Raw genomic sequence first — 16,396 nt, 5'->3', positions numbered from 1 at the left:
ATATCTGTCAGGCCAGAGAAAATCAAATGTACACTTGCAAGGGAATTTCCACTGAACCCAAGTGATCTAAAAAGTAAGAGTTGAATATCATATTTCAGAACATCTCTATTATAATTTCCTAGAGGTGGGGCACTTGGGCTAATTCGACACTCCATGCTCCAGTGAAAGAAACGCCTCAACCATCTGGAGAATTCATGTCCCCAGTATTTCCCAAGAGACTTTGCCTGAGCTCCCCCACCTGCAACCTCACCCCTACCCTGAGCTGCCAGATCAGAGCCTGGGCATTTTTCCTGTTGCATCATCGCAGATAAAAGCTGTCAGGAACCCACTATGGTGTAAGATGAAACCTTCAGAAGTTGTTTATGTGGAAAGTAGCTGTTAAACATCGCAGGTAGCTAAGGGCCTTTTCAGTTGCTAAGGGAGGTGTTACACTGAAATTTCAGCAACAACAAACAGAACAGCTGGTGAGTACACCTGATGTGTAGATGGATGCTTCTGACAGTTGCGGTGGAGTTGGAAGATTCTTGGGCTGGGGTCAAGCAATCCTGGGTTTAAAATACTATTTATCACTCAACAGCTGTGTGAAATTCAGTATGTTCCTTAATGTCTCTGAAAGGTAGTTTCCTATCAAATACAATGCAGTTAACTCCTAGGGGTTGGTTTTCTGATCTTCGTCCAGTTGTGAGAACTGTGTGAGATAAGGCTTAGGTATAACTGGTGTGGACGCACTCCCTTACCCTTTACATGTGAGGAATGCTATTTAGACAGCTGCAGGTCTCCGTTCCAGGCTCACCCTCCTTCCTTCTGACTGTACAGATGCCATACTCAGTGGAAGTCCCAACTTCTTCAGCATTTTTTATGAATCCACATGAGGAGGCAGAAATGGAGAGTCATATTCCTGTGGTTGGCTGGGCATCCTGGCTGTCACTTCCGAGCATTCTCTCTTTAGATCGCATCACTTAACCCTGTAGAACCACTCAGCTCTCTTGTTAGGTTTTGCAAACAACAACAGGATCTCTATCTACTCATGCCCTGCATGAATGAGTTGTGTTGTGAATTTATATATTGATTTTCTTGCTTGTAGAGAGTAAGGTGGACTTGATGCTCTTCCTACAATGCCATAACTCACCATTCTTAAAAAACCCTCTGACCACCCTGTCACCAATGGACGGTCCCTGGCCTCCTCATACAACCACATATGCTCTCCATTTTGTTGGATTTTCTCTCTTTCTCATTCTTCTCTTTTCATCAAACCACTTGCACTTGGAGTTGACTGTCTGCAATAGAAACATTATTTTCCTCTTGTTCCTGCAGAGCCGATTCACACAGCTTTTGATATTCTGATGCTTACAGATATTCCTCCTTGGAGATATATCTGTTAGCTACTGCTGAGTAATAAACTACCTGTATTCAAGGATTTGGATAGTTTTTGTAGCTCACTGGCAGTTTGTCAGTTGAGTGGTTCTACAGATGAAGTTGGGCTCAGCTGATCTCAGCTGGTTTGGCTTATGCATTTGTGGTCAACTGGTGGGTCTCCTAGGGGATTGGTTTTTTGATCATGAATGGATCAATGACATGGATGGCCAAATGGTGACCGTGGAAGTGCATGTTTGGACCATTCAACAGGCTAGTCAGCCAGATACACATGACATGGTAGGACTTCAAGGAACAAGCACAGACATGCAAAGCCTTTGAGTCCTGGCCTCAGGATGGCAGAATGTCACTTTTGTTATATTCTATTAGACGAAGCAAGTCACTAAACCAGTTTCAATTTAATGGTGGACAAATAGAATCTGTCTCCTGACAGGATGATCTACAAAGTCATTTTACCAGAGAGGTGAATGCAGGATGGAGGAAAATGTGTGTTATTTGGCAATCAATCTACGACACTTTGTCTCCTCCACTCCAAGCTGGCTCTTGAAGGTATTTTCACAAGGACAACTTCCTCCATGGGGGAGCTTAAGGTGATAATGCTTATTACAATGAAAACTTTTTTTTTTTCACCACCTTGATCAAAAGTGACTCAACTTCCTTTGAGAAAGACAATTGCAAACATTGTTTTACTTATTATATCCTGTTTCTGGAGAAGGGCAAGTGAGCCCTTCTAACACGTACTTCTTCCTAAACCTAAAGAAATTCACCTTCCCTTGAGGGAGAGAGAGAGACTGAGAAAGTCTGAGAAGACTTTAAGAATAAGTGATTTGCCAGGCATGGTGGCACACACCTGTAATCCCAGCAGCTCGGGAGGCTGAGGCAGAAGGATCATGAGTTCAAAGCCAACCTCAGCAACAACAAGGTGCTAAGCAACTCAGTGAGATCCTGTCTCTAAATAAAATACAAAAAAGGATTGGGATGTGGCTCAGTGGTCGAGTGCCCTAGTTCAATGCCTGCCAGCCCCTCTCACCCAAAGAAAAGAATAAATGATTTTGTGGACTGTGTATCCAACCACTTTGCATAGCACCTGAGGATGATCCATGAGATACAGAATAAAGGTTTATGAATTTGAAGGATGACATAATAGCATTTTATAAAGTTATAAATAATCATTGAAATGGCTCCATCTTCTCACTCCTGTTTTCTGCACATTTACTTAAAGGTTAACATAAAAGTAAGTATTAAAGATTTATAACCATTAAGGTGAAAATTGGGACACTAGGGCCTCTATTTTAGACTTTTGCTGCTAATATCACATGTTTTCTGGTTATTCATTGAATTTAAGCATTTAATAAAAGAAAGTTATTTAAATATGTATATATGTATATACTATATAAAGTATAGTTACAAATTAGTAAAACTAGCTTTATAAACCATAATAAATAGTCTTGGTGAATTTGATAAAAACTATTAATTTTTTTTTTTGGTTACAACCAAGATACACACATACCCTTTGACCTAAGAAATAATTTCAAGTGATTGTGGTTAAATTGGCCCTCTCTTGGAGAGAAAAAAACCAGCAAACTTTCTGAGAAATAATATGACTATAAACTATTTAGCTAAGAATGGGTACAGTAATTCAAATTCTGATTATATATAGGAAATATATCTAAATATGTAAATAAGCTGTAGGCACACATTATACCCTGAAAAATAAATTCATTATTATGAAAAAGTATAGCATGGCATCCAATTTAAATCACATTTTGTGATAATTTTACTGTGTAACTTTTGTTGGACAGGATAAATTGCCCATAATTAAGCATACACTATGAATTTTGAGACATCTATTCGCACCTGCCTGCAACATACCTAACATTTTTTCATGGTGAAAAACTGTTACCAATAACTTAATAAATCACTCTAGCCATGCATCATTTCTCTGTGTTGTTTTCTTTCTGTCATGTGCTCATGAACTCATTCATTCAGGATCATTCATTCACTACCATGTACCAAGTACTCTTTTATATATCTTAAGAAAGTAACAAAATCATTCTAATAACCAAGATTTAGGCATTATTCCTCTATTTTAGAAATGAGAAAACAGAAGCTTAAAAAAATTTGAATAACTTTCCTAAGCTAGTTATTAATAGAGTAAGGGTGCTAGTTTGGATTTTGCTGATTTCAAAACCTTAGTTATAATGACAAACACAGGGGCTGGGGATGTGGCTCAAGTGGTAGCGCACTCGCCTGGCATGCATGCAGCCCGGGTTCGATCCTCAGCACCACATACAAACAAAGATGTTGTGTCCGCCGAAAACAAAAATAAATAAATATTTTAAAAAATGACAAACACAGAGACTTGAGCTTAAGCTTCTCTCTGTGCACATGTATTCAGCTACAGCAACTACATTACATGTAAATTTGAGGGAACACCTAAGACCCTTATAGCAATGAGCTTTTGTTTTTCAGGACTCATGGGTGATCAGATACAATATTTATTAATGAGTGTGCCTAGAAAAATCACTCAAAACACAAATCTGCTGCCTAAGTCCAATGGATAGCAAAGTTTCTTTGTTAATGTATAATTTAGCATAAATATCTTAGCCTGAAATTTTAGATTTCCACTTATAGATAACCTTCAGAGATTCCATTTCCAGTTCAGTTTATGGCAGCTAGATCCAGAGTCAGCTGCCAGTTCATGGAACTTTGTGATCATTTGGAAATATTTGTTGAGTACAATAAAAATCAATGAAAGTAACTCTTTTTTTCTTGGGTTCCAATATCTACCTATCTTTATGGTTCAGGTTTCAATATCTAACAATTCAGAACCATTAATATTATCACTTCTGACTTGTAATTTATTGATATTGTAACATCTCTCCTCAAAGTTCAAAACATTTTCACAAACTTCCTAGGTCCCACGTATTTCTACAGTAATGTAGTACTTTTATTTGATTATTCTTTTATCTCAATGTCCATTTTTATTTCTCACAGTTCTTTCTGTTTAGCAATCCTGCAGATTATTAAACAATCTGTCCTGGTATTCGTCCTTTCGACAGACATTAGTTGGTCAAGTAACAAATTTTCTCCTGTGGGCCTCCAAACATTTGCATATTAGCAAATCAAGGTCTGGGAAATCCATTCTTTGGTGTAATATGAAATGAAGATTTCGAAAGAACAGACCCAACTGCCTGACCAGTCAATCAGAAGGTCTAAGAATGAAGTGGTTGGAGCCAATGGAAAGCCAGAAAATCTTGAGGCTCACACTGTCCTTCTGGAAATTACCATGAGGTCTGCACTTACTGAAGTGACTCCAAGTCGACTATTTTGTACCTTTTCTTCAAATGTGGACATTAAGGTTAACATTCTCTCCTTTCATTACGACTCATCAATACCTCTGATGCAGCACTAGTTATTCTGATTATTTCCATAATCCTGTCTCCTCTGTTGTGAGCATGTTGAGGGTGGAGAATATGCTTTCTTTCCAACACTATATCTTAATTTTAGCCATGACTAGATACCCAATCCTTTTGTAAGGATAAATATGAGGTTATATAAAATATCCCTTTGAATTTGGTTGGTAGTGGTTTGGTTATATGCCTTATCACTAAACCAGTCACAGTGACAAAGGGAAAGAGTTCATCAGATTGACTTAAGCCAATCTGGACCCATGGCTACAGTTGAGGGTGGCATTCTCACTATCTAGTTTCAAAGTTGGGAATGGAAAATAGGTTAAATCCTCAAAGTGGAATCAGAACTCTACAAGAAATTGAACAGAATGAAATTCTGGGAAGGCAAATAGCAGATTTCTAATATGGTATAAAGTGTGATCTTCATTGACCAACTAGGATTATTTATATACCTAAGAGCATCAGATTTTGTTAACAATTGGAATCAACATACCGATATATTCTGTAATCTGAATTCCATCTTCTCATGCTTTATAAAATTAGTTTTATGTTACTATTTCCCACAAATTAAAGCTCCTAAATAAGTTTTTCATTGGTTATTATAATTTGCAAGAAAACTGTGGTTTATTGGCTTATCTTTGGTCTGCATTTATCTAGGCACTCCAACACCAGACTGCCACTCTTGGCTAATGAGTGCAGGTCCCTGTTTGTCATATCTCTTTGTAACTCTGTTTGTTGCTGTATACCACGGGAACTGCCCTGGCCCTTTCTCCCCCCACCCCAAGTTACCAAAACCAACTGTCCCTGACTCACATGACGACTCTGGAATGTAGATCCCAGTTCCATCCCTAACCATTCATGACTCAGTTGCCTCATTTATAATGAGAAATAATACTTTCTTTACCAACCTCATTAAGATGCCATAGCATACAGAAATGATATTTAAGTTTCTTTCTAATGTGTCAATAGCATCAAGTTAAACTAATCCATGTGAAATGACTTTAAATATGAGGGGCTCTTTAAATGCAAATATTGACATTTGTAATTTCATAACATACGTATCCCTAGAGTCTATGGTAAATAAGATAAGGGAATATTGAGAGTAGAAGTGTTGCTATTAGCAATAGCTAGCATGGTCTCAAGGTGGGATAAGAAGAAAAGAACTTTATAATATTATGGGAAATATCCCTGGAAGAAGAAAAGGGGGGTACTTAAAAATACAATCCTTTAGCTCAAAGTGATGAATCAATCTCTTGAAACTATATTATAAATACAGGATGGGAATGGCATGGAGTGAGTTTGTCGATAGAGATTTTGTTGGTGAGGGTTCTTAACAGGCTTTGAAGAAGGATGTGTGGAGGTCATGCTTTCAGTCTTTGGATTCGATTCTTTGGGCATGAGGCCTCAGTAAACATACCCTTCATGGGAACCTAGGATTGACCAACTAGGATTATTTATATACCTAAGAGCATCAGATTTTGTTAACAATTGGAATCAACATACCGATATATTCTGTAATCTGAATTCCATCTTCTCCATTGCTTGCCCTTTGGAATGAAGCTGCTATGGACAAAATCATTTCTCAGGGTCAGATGTGGTTTTGAACATCCTGGAAAAATATACCTACACCTGATTCATTGGAGCAGCTCTGGCCAGGATAGAGTTTCAGCCTGGCCTGAACTGGCAGCCCAGATGTTGCCCCAGAACACATATCCCCATGGCTCTACAGAGTCACTCACCATGCCCCACAATCCAAACAAAACCTTCTTTGTGAAATGGGAAGGGAGCGTCAGGTTGCCTTCCCAGCCCAGCTGCCAATCCCTCTCAGTCTGGGACCTCTCTGGCTCTCCCCAGGGCTCCATCAAAAGTTTAGCAGAAATATTTGCCTGTAGGCATTGACTGTGTCAGAAACCTGACAGCTTGTTCTTATACAGATTTTGCTCGACTCAGGCATGGATACTATTTTAAGGGAGACATAAAGAAATAAGATGAAAAGCCTATTAGTTAGTTTTGCAATGTAGGCCTTTTTATTGTTATTAATTGTTCTTTTCTTTTCGTCCTAGTCAATGCACCATCCTTAAATGACCTTTTCATGTGTTCCAGAGAGTGGTTTATTGGAGGAGAGTTAATGGATTCATAGAGAGGGTAAGGACACAATTTTGGGGAGTGTCTTTGGTACCCAGAAGAAAACAGTTCTTCCTCCACGTAAAGCTTTGTCTCAGAGCAGGCCTCAAGATGTCAGAGGGAGACTTTGACTCCCATCTCTAAGATCTTTCCTTCCTTTTGATGGTTTATTCAACCAGAGAAACTGATGTGAACGGGGTCTCAGCTAAGTCACACAGTCATGGCAATAAACGTGGCAGTGTTTGTCCTTCTCTGTCTGGTTTCTGTTTCTTGGTGTCTTAGACTCTAGGGAGGATTCAGTTCAGTATTGTCGTGTAACTAATCATATCAGTACCTTGTGGTGTAACACAAAGTCCTTATCATTCATGGGGGAACCAGGGGGTTCTTCCGGTCTGGGCTCACTGACACATCAGTGGTGAGACATAGGGCAAGTCGACCTCGTTGCTTAACTTGGCTGCACCGTTTCACAACTCAGCTGGCTGAAGTTGACTGACAGTGACCTTGGAGGGGATGACAAGGTTCTCCTCCTCAAGGTTTCTCGTCCTCCAGCCCTGTGGCCCAGGAGAGTGGAAGAGAGGGGAAGAAGAACACAGTCTTCTTGAAGCCTGGGCTCAGCTCTGGCAAGCTTCCCACCCTTCCTATCGGTCAATGCAGAACAGAAGACGGAACTCCAAGTCTTCTGTGAGGGCATAACCAAGGGCATGAACACAAGGGACACATAAAATTGTGGCCATAATGCTGCCTTGCCTCGTGAGGCTGCAGGTGACTCCACTTTAGAACAGTCCTATTATCCACTGTCTGCCTTTCAGCTGATGGATAAGTTTAAACTGGAGGGAGACACACGAGGCCCAGCCCCACGTGTGCATATAATGTATTTGGGTTCACATTTGGCCTTTTGTCTGTTGATTAATTGGTTAGAACCCATTAACAGAAGTGAGCGATTAGGCTCCCCACACACCTCTCTAATGCTTAGAAAGAAAAATGAGCAAAAACATCAAAGAAGATCAATGTATGCCAAACTCGTCCCAGGCCCACCTGGTTGGTTGCCAAAGATCTCTTACAAGTCCCCCATCTTTGGTTCTGGCTTCTTCCTTATGAGACTCTATTGTCCTATTGTTACTTGTTTACTTATAAACTCTGTTATTAAACCTAAAGCTCACTGTACTCAGGAAATACATCTGTTAGTTTGCCCTTCTTTTCCTCCAAACTAGGAGAATGTCCATGCCCCATATAGTATGCACTCAATAAAAATTTGGACAATGCATATAGGGATAAATGAGTAACAAATTATAGGTACTATTGAACTTGACTATTAACATCCTTCCAATGGTACCAGAAACCAGTTGCATAAAAGGCAGGCAAGATGCCCATGGTAAGGAATCAGAATCATAATGATTGTCCTGCCCTTCATGCCTTTAAAACAAAAGTTAAACAAATCAAATGGCTCAGACATTTCTGAGAGTTACTGTGGTGATAGTTTCTAAATAAATAAAAGGTACTCATGGACTAATAGGTCTGCGAACAATGGAGGAGTTCACCGTATAGAACATTTGGGATCAAGGGTGACTCATGAGCATTTCATTTTACAGTGTACCCCTACATCCCTAGAGGAAGAATCACAGACATTGGAAATGACGTGCTGTTCCTTCTAGGAGGCTCCTTAGTGGCTATTCTTATCCTTCCATTTTAATCTTGAGAGGAGAAACTAGTAGAGGTGTTTGAGGTGAGGCATAAACAACTTTATTCAATGGCAGGTTTGGACATTTAGAAATCTTTTTATGTTGCAATTAATCTACTCAAACATTCTCCTGAGTTAAGTAGATTCTGGGGAAAGAGTCCAGTCCAGAGTCGGAGAGAAATATGTTCAGGGTTTAGGAAGGGCATCAATGCCTGGTCTCTTCCATTGTTTCTGACACTATCACCCACAAGCGGTTCATCTGAGACCCGCCCTGTGGGGAAAGCACCGAAGCACTAACGAGAGCCAATGGGAAAGCCCAGGGGAAAAGTACAATGTGAGATCCCATTGTCCCCAATCCAGAAATTCAGTTCTGGTAGCCCTGGAGGAGGTTCAGGAATTGGCATTTAACCAGCTACTCAACCTGGTGGACGCTCCCACCCCACCTTGTCCATAGAAGCAATCGTCCATCAACACTAATCTTTCCTTCTTTGACTTACCACTCTCAGGTCACAAATGTCAACATTCTAATTCATTTGGACAATGAATGTAACTAAAGATGTGTCAAATTTGACACGTTTGACATGTTTTCCTTACTGTTTTTTTTTTTTTTTTGATCCAAAATAAGCCTTGATCTCTTTATTCAAACTTTCTTTTATCTAATAAATGTTTTCAACATTTTCTGAGAATTGAATGTCATTTCTCAAACTCTTAGGGCCAGGGGATTGAAAGAACATTAGAAAGCAGGTTCTCTGACACGAGAGCTGGAAGAGAAGAGTTTACTCATGAGTGCTGCATCAGCAGAAGGATGGAGTTTGGATTAGACTTCTGTCCTTGCCACTCTTTGATGATAGTATCTGTTATAGGGGGGTCAAAAGATGGCCTCATAAACATACCATTGGGGAAAAAAATAACAGTTATGGCAGGATAGACCACTAGGAAGTTTTTCTTTTGCAAAAGGAACTTGCAATTTGTCTGGAAAAGACAATGAATACAAAGTTTTAACCTTAGAATGGGCCCCCAAGGCCAATCATTCCAAATAAAGCCAGGAGGCCAAGCCCTGCCCTGGAAGGTGAAGGAACGTCCAGGTGGATGGAGCCTCCCTGTGATAGGGAATATGCCCGAGATCTCCAGCACCAGTGCTATGTTTGTGGATGGCCAATAAAAGCAGCAGACACTCACAAGTTACCATAGCATGCCACCTTACCCTAGCTACATATCTTGATCGTGAGGATTTATTATAAATTTCTAGGAAAGAAGGGGAAAATGGAAACATCAACTCAAAGTTCTGTCAATTTCAAAGTTTACTGGAAGAGGAGACTGACACAATGGTTGAGGAGAGCAAAGAGGCTGGATTCAGCTGGCTGTGTTTATATCCAGGAACGAGCTGTGTGGCCCCCAGCAAGTCTCTTAAGCCTATCTAGGATGCTTTTGTTTAGTTACTCCTATTATCATGCATCCTTTGACTAACATCTTCCCATCCCCTTTATATCCACCCCAACCTCTGAAAACCACCATTCTACTCTTTATTTCCATGAGATCAACTTTTCTTTTTTTTTTTTTTTTTAGATTTTATGTATGAGTTAGGCCACATGATATTTATTTTTTAGTGCTTGACTTATTTCAGTTAGCATAACATTCCCCAGGTTCACCCATGTTATTGCAAATGGCAGGATTTCCTTGGTTTTTTGGCTGAATAAAAGTTCATTGTGCATTAATATCATTTTTTCCCATTCATTCACTGATGGACGCTTAGGTGATTTCATACCTGGCCTATTATGAACCCAGGTTGCACGAACATGGGAAAGTGGGCATCTCCCCAGCATGTTGATTTCATTTCCTCTGTATATGTATGCAGTTGAAGGTTCACTAGATCATGTGGTTGTTGTTGAGGGACCCCTATACTGCTTTCCATAATGGATGTACTAATTTGCATTCCCACCAACAGTGTAGAAGGGTTCCTGTTTCTCCACATTTTTACTAACACTTATTATCCTTTTGACAATATCTATTCTAACTCAGCTAAGGTGACATATCTTTGTAGTTATGTCATTATTTCTCTGATGATTAGTGATGATCATTTTTTTTTTATATATATCATGTCTTTGAAGAAATTCATGTCTTTTGCCTATTTTGTGGAGGGACAGTACAAGGGATTGTACTCAGGGGCACTCAACCACTAAGCCACCTCCTTAGCCTCATTTGATTTTCTTTAGAGACAGGGTCTCAAGTTGCTTAGCCCCTTGCTTTAGCTGAGGTTGGCTTTGAACTCACAATCATCCTGCCTCAGCATCCTGAGCCACTGGTAGTCTTTCACCCATTTTAAATTGAGTTATTCGTTTTCCTGTTACTGAGCGGTATTCCTTAAATATGAACTCCTCATTGGAACAATACTTTGCAAATACTTTCTCCTATACTATGCCTCTTCATTCTGTTGATTATTTCCTTTGTTGAACATAAACTTTTTAATTTGATGTAATCTCATTTCTCTATTTTTGCCTGTATTTTTGATGTCATATCTGAAGAAGATAAGTTGCCCAGACTAATGTCACAAAGTTTTGCTCCTATGATTCGTCTACCAGTTTCATGGTTTTGTGTTTGACATTTAAATCCTTCACCTACTATGAGTTGGTGTTTGTATATGGTATAAGGGTCTGATTTCATTTTCTGCATGTGAATATCTAGGTTTTTTAACATCATATATTAATGAAATTCTCCTGTGTTCTCGGTACTTTTGTTGAAAATCAGTTGGTCTAGGCCAAATTATGTGTTGTGCATACATAAATAAATCACAATGAATTATGAATTATGAAGCACTGATAAAATATTCTTAAAAAAGAAAATCAGTTGGCTATACATGCATGAATTTATTTATGAGTTTTCTACTCTGTTGTGTTGATATGTGTATGTGTTTTAATGGTAGTACCATGCTCTTTTGGTTACTATAACTTTGTAGTATATTTCAAAGTCAGGTAGCATGATGCCTCAGCTTGTTCTTTTTATGAGTATTGTTATGTTTAGATGTGAGATGTCCCCCAAAAGATTATGTGTGAGACAATGCAAGAAGGTGTAGAGCTGAAATTTTGGGGTTATGAGAGCCTTAACCCAATTCTGTCTGTTAATCCCCTGATAGGGATTAACTGAGTGGTAACTGTAGGCAAGTAGGGTGAGGCTAGGGGAGGTGGGTCATTGGGGGTGTGCCTTTGGGGTATATATTTTACCCCATGTATGTAGATGTAGAGTCTCTCTCTCTCTCTCTCTCTCTCTCTCTCTTCACCACACTCTTCCACCATGATGTCCCAGACATGTATGGACAGAAAATTCTGAAGCTGTGAGCCCCAAAATAAACTTTTATTCCTTTAAAATTGTTCTTGTCAGGTCTTTTGGTTGCAGTAAAGAAAAAAAAAACAGACTAAAAAGAGTATTATGAGAAATATAAAGGGTAAGAACTAGAGGTTTTTAAAACTTGCCTAAAATTTTAAAATTTGGTGATGTCTAGATCTTGCACAATTCTTGTGAGGTCTCCCCCTTCTTATGATGATGTTGCTTTGAAAATCACTGCAAGATTTTTTGAAAAGTACCATGACAATATGTAACAGAAGGCACCAAACACTACTTTTATTCTTATTTAATAATTCTTCTCCGTGGAATTTTTCTAAGGAAATGATTCACCAGAATAAAAGAAGTGGCTTCATAGAAAGCATATAGCTCATGAACACAACTTAAAAATCTGATTATAATAAAATGAATTAGGAAATGGTAGAATTCCCATTCATTAGAAAATTATGCATCATCCCCAAACCGGTCACCATGAAGACTCTCAAAGCCTGAAAAACATCTAAACTCTGAAATAAAATGAAATACAAAGGCAATAAAGAATAGAACGTAAACTGTTCTTACAATTACTTAAAATATCTGTTCACATACAAATGACCTAAATGGAAAGCACAAATCTCAAAAATCATTACCGTGCCAGCCAAGTAGGATTTTATTTTTTCCTCTTTACAAATTCATCTTGGGAACTGATAAACCTTGCTTTTCAGACTAAAATCGAAATTAATTTTAGAAAAATTACAGTGACCATTGTTTGAACTCGTTATTGCTTACGTCCTTAAATCTATATTCACCAAGATGGTGTCAGTGTGGATTTCACCAAAGCCAAGACTCATGTCAGTCAGACCTGCCCTAAGTCTTTGTCTTTCTTCCATCTCCCTGACACCAGACAATCTAGTCCCACGTTCTTCGTCCTTAAGGGACAAGGACAGCCTCTTGCCACCTCCCTGAGGTTGTCTGAATAGTTGGAGGAATAATCAAACAGCCCGACTAGAGACAACGAAGTGAACCACTGCTATGCTGGTGTGTGGGGAGTGCCATCTTTTTCAAATCGAAGATGATTTACTCCCTGCACTCCGTTTTTCCTAGAGCAACCATGGGCATGAGGTTTGCACAACTTGGAACATGCGAGTCAGTTCTGCTCTGACATCTGTAGGGCCTCAGGGAGCCTGCCTCCTGGGAGCAGGGTGGGAGCCTTCCCATATGTGAATTTGTCTGCTTTATTTATTCATGTCTGCATCTGCGTCTGTGTTGTTTTATTTTGTTTGCTTTCTGCTTGGTTTAAAAGCTTCTTGTCCTTGAAGATTCAGGCCCCAAATGGCTTCTGCCAGATTGGGTTCTGGGGGCAGGAACCCAGATGTCTACATTCCATCCTTTGGTTATAGGATCAATACCTGGGATGAGGCTATCCTATCAAGCAGTGAGAAGCTCACTGTATTTTCACTCATGCTTAGTGGTGGCCAAGAATGCTAATGACTGTGCAAAGATAGAGAAATAGAATAAGAAGAGGCTCTCTGATCATTCTAGATTCCTCTGAATGTTGGACACCTCTCAACTTGCCCTCTCTAGTATAAATTGCTGCTTAGACTGCACTGTAAATGGCGATGGCTTGCAGGGTGCTGGCTAAAAGGCGAGCAGGGATGACATAGAAACAAGATGAACTCTCAGCAGAGTAGTTTCCGGACAAGAGAGACAGGGCCACAACGGGAAGGCAGCCCAGAAGTGAGGAGTCTGGATGAGTCTGAGTGACTGACTGTGATTGCGGGCAAGTCAGCTTTGGGCGCCTTCTCTGAGCCTTCGCCCACTGGCGTTGATAGGGTTAATGCTCTTCTGGCTCGGTGGGAAGGGGGAGGGAGGCAGCTGGTGGGTGCTGGGCTTGGCACAGGGCACCAGGCTCTCTGCACCCCTCCTCCTCTGGGGCTGCTGGATCATCCATGGCTGAACAGCTGTTGTTCTCTGGCTGCCAGAACAACCCGGGCAAATCTAGCCCCAGAGCAGGGGTTGCTGTTTGGGCCTGTGAAAGGTGAGCTTAGGAAGAGGTGGGAACATGGGAGATGCAAAAGCCATAGTTATGGAAGGAACTTCCTTCCTGCCACCCAGGTCCTGGAGCTCTCAGCTGCTGACTCCCTGCAGTATCTCCAGAGTCACTCAAAGGAGCAACCAGGGAGGCACTTTCTAGATTCCTTGTATTGCTGCCTGGTTTATAATAAACTCCAAATAGAAGGGGTTTACCGAAGCAGGACACGTTTAGCCAAAAAGCTCCCAGGCTGGTCCTTACCCAGTAGAAAGGCCCGTGAGTGACCAATAGGATTCTGGAGCCCTCCTTTCTGGGCAATGATCTCGCTTAGAACTGACACCACTGTTGTGTGTTTGGCCAGCAGAGCCGATATGAAAACGGACTCAGAGCCTGGCCTGGCCGCTTAGTTTGAATTTTGTCTCTGCCACTTGCTGGCCCTGTGACCCTGGGCAAGTTACTTAACCTCATTGTCCCCCAGATTCCTCATCCGTCAAAGGGGCGGGGGTGGTTGAAATCACATCTGTCTTCAAAGACGATTATTGATTAAATGAGTTCATGTGTGTAAAACCCCAGCCCTTTATGAATGCCTATTAAAATCAAGTAAGAATCACTTGGATTGTGAAAATAAGTCTCTCTGTGGGACAAAGAGGAGGCTGAGCCTGTAACTTTTGGGCTGATGGGACATTCGGAACTGGTGATAGAAAGGCCTCATGGAGGGCTAGGAGCTGCACTTGACACTCCCGGTAGCCTTTACCCAGTGCTTTTATTTAATTTTCTTCCCACTTTTCATTATGCAATAGTGTGACAGAGCCACTGGCTCCAGGTGGGTGAGGCCCAATCCTGCACCGACCTTCCCAGCTCCATGTTCAGTGACATCATCTTGCTCACTTGAAAGCAGCCTCAGAGGGAGAATTTACAGAAATCAGCCAATGGCCCATGCTACACCATGTTTTCAAGTATTTTTTTTAAAGGACCAGTCATTAAATCTTTACCAGCATACCACTGTCTATAGCACGTATTTCTGAAGACCTAGAAGGCAGCAGATACCTGTGTCCCAGCAGATGCCTGGTTCAGATCTACCTAAGCATCTCCGGGCTAAGAAAAGGAATTCTAAACTTATACTATGAGAAATGATAATGTTGATTGAACACATACTGGGGACTGGGCATTGTGTAAATGTTTAGCATCATGAGATCATTTCATGATTGCACCAACCTTAGTTGTATTTCCACTTACAATCAAGGGAAATGAGGCCCCTCTGTAAGTGTATAACTTACAGAAGGGAGTGGTAGCATTGTGACTTAAAGTCACCTAGTACATACTGATGGGTCAGCAAATGTAAATTCATTACGCACTTGAAATTTCATTAACCCCTGGCATTCAAGAATTCCATATCGAACCCACTCCTTTGTGGCTTATAATGGAATTATAATGACCTCCTAAGGAAATTCTTGGTGCTTCTGAGATCTACTTTAACTAAGCTGGAAGTTGTTGTTAATATAAATCAATCATCCAAGATAAATAGATTAGACTTTTTCCAAGTGCAGGGTACTATCTCAAGGTTAGAAGTCAAAAGAGAAGCATATGACTTGGTTCGTGGTCTTCAGGAGCTGGGAGACTTCTCAGTGAGGAGTCTCTAGAACAACTAGGAACTTGTTATCCCAAGGCAATTTTTAAGTGGCAGAGGTCCCTGGGAGCCAAGGCGATAAGGAAACTCCCCAAGGCTTGGATCCTCATCTGTACAATAGAATCACAATCACACCAGTGTCTCATAGCTTTGTGGTGCAGATCCAATGAGATGCTACATTTCTTACCTTAGTTCAGTGCCAGGCGAATGGTAATAACCTTATACTTCCTATTAACTTGTGTTCAGCATTACTTTTGAAATTCTGATGAGAGTTCAACAGGATAAGTCGTCTACAGAATTTCTGCATGTTGGAGCCAATTCTTTTTTAAAATACTGGATGACGTGGAAGGAAAAGCAATTTGAAGCAGCTCTTCATTGCTTCGGAACCTTTAGAACTGAAGAGAAAATAGAGTACAATGCTTAGGAGGGAGATCAGCTTGAATTCTCACTCTGCCATTTATTTGTGTGACCTCAAAGATTAGGATCCTGACTCTTCTCCTAACAGCAGCTAAAGAATTGCTTTTAAGATGTGAGTCGGATGAAGTTGTGCATGTGATTGAAACTCTGATAGGTCTCCATTTCTCTGAGGATAAAAAGTCCACAGGATGCTCTTTGAAGTCCTCTGATCTGGGTCTCTTAGTTCTCTAGCCTCCTGCCCTTCTTTTCCAGTCACATTAGCCTCTGTGCTTCTGCCTCAGGGCCTTTGTACTTGCTGTTACCTTTGCTTGAAATACTCTTTCCTAAGATATTCGTGGTTCTTCCCTTCACCTCCTTTATCAACCTCTGTTAAAGTAGCACTTCTCAAGGAAGTAATCTGTAGTGTTTTGGAGATG

Source organism: Marmota monax, unplaced genomic scaffold (genome assembly GCF_021218885.2).
Source record: "Marmota monax isolate L192 unplaced genomic scaffold, Marmota_monax_Labrador192_F-V1.1 WCK01_AAM20220418_F8-fsc00014, whole genome shotgun sequence".
Classification (NCBI taxonomy): Eukaryota; Metazoa; Chordata; class Mammalia; order Rodentia; family Sciuridae; genus Marmota; species Marmota monax.
The sequence above is the reverse complement of the archived record's forward strand: the minus strand, read 5'-3'. Positions refer to the sequence as shown.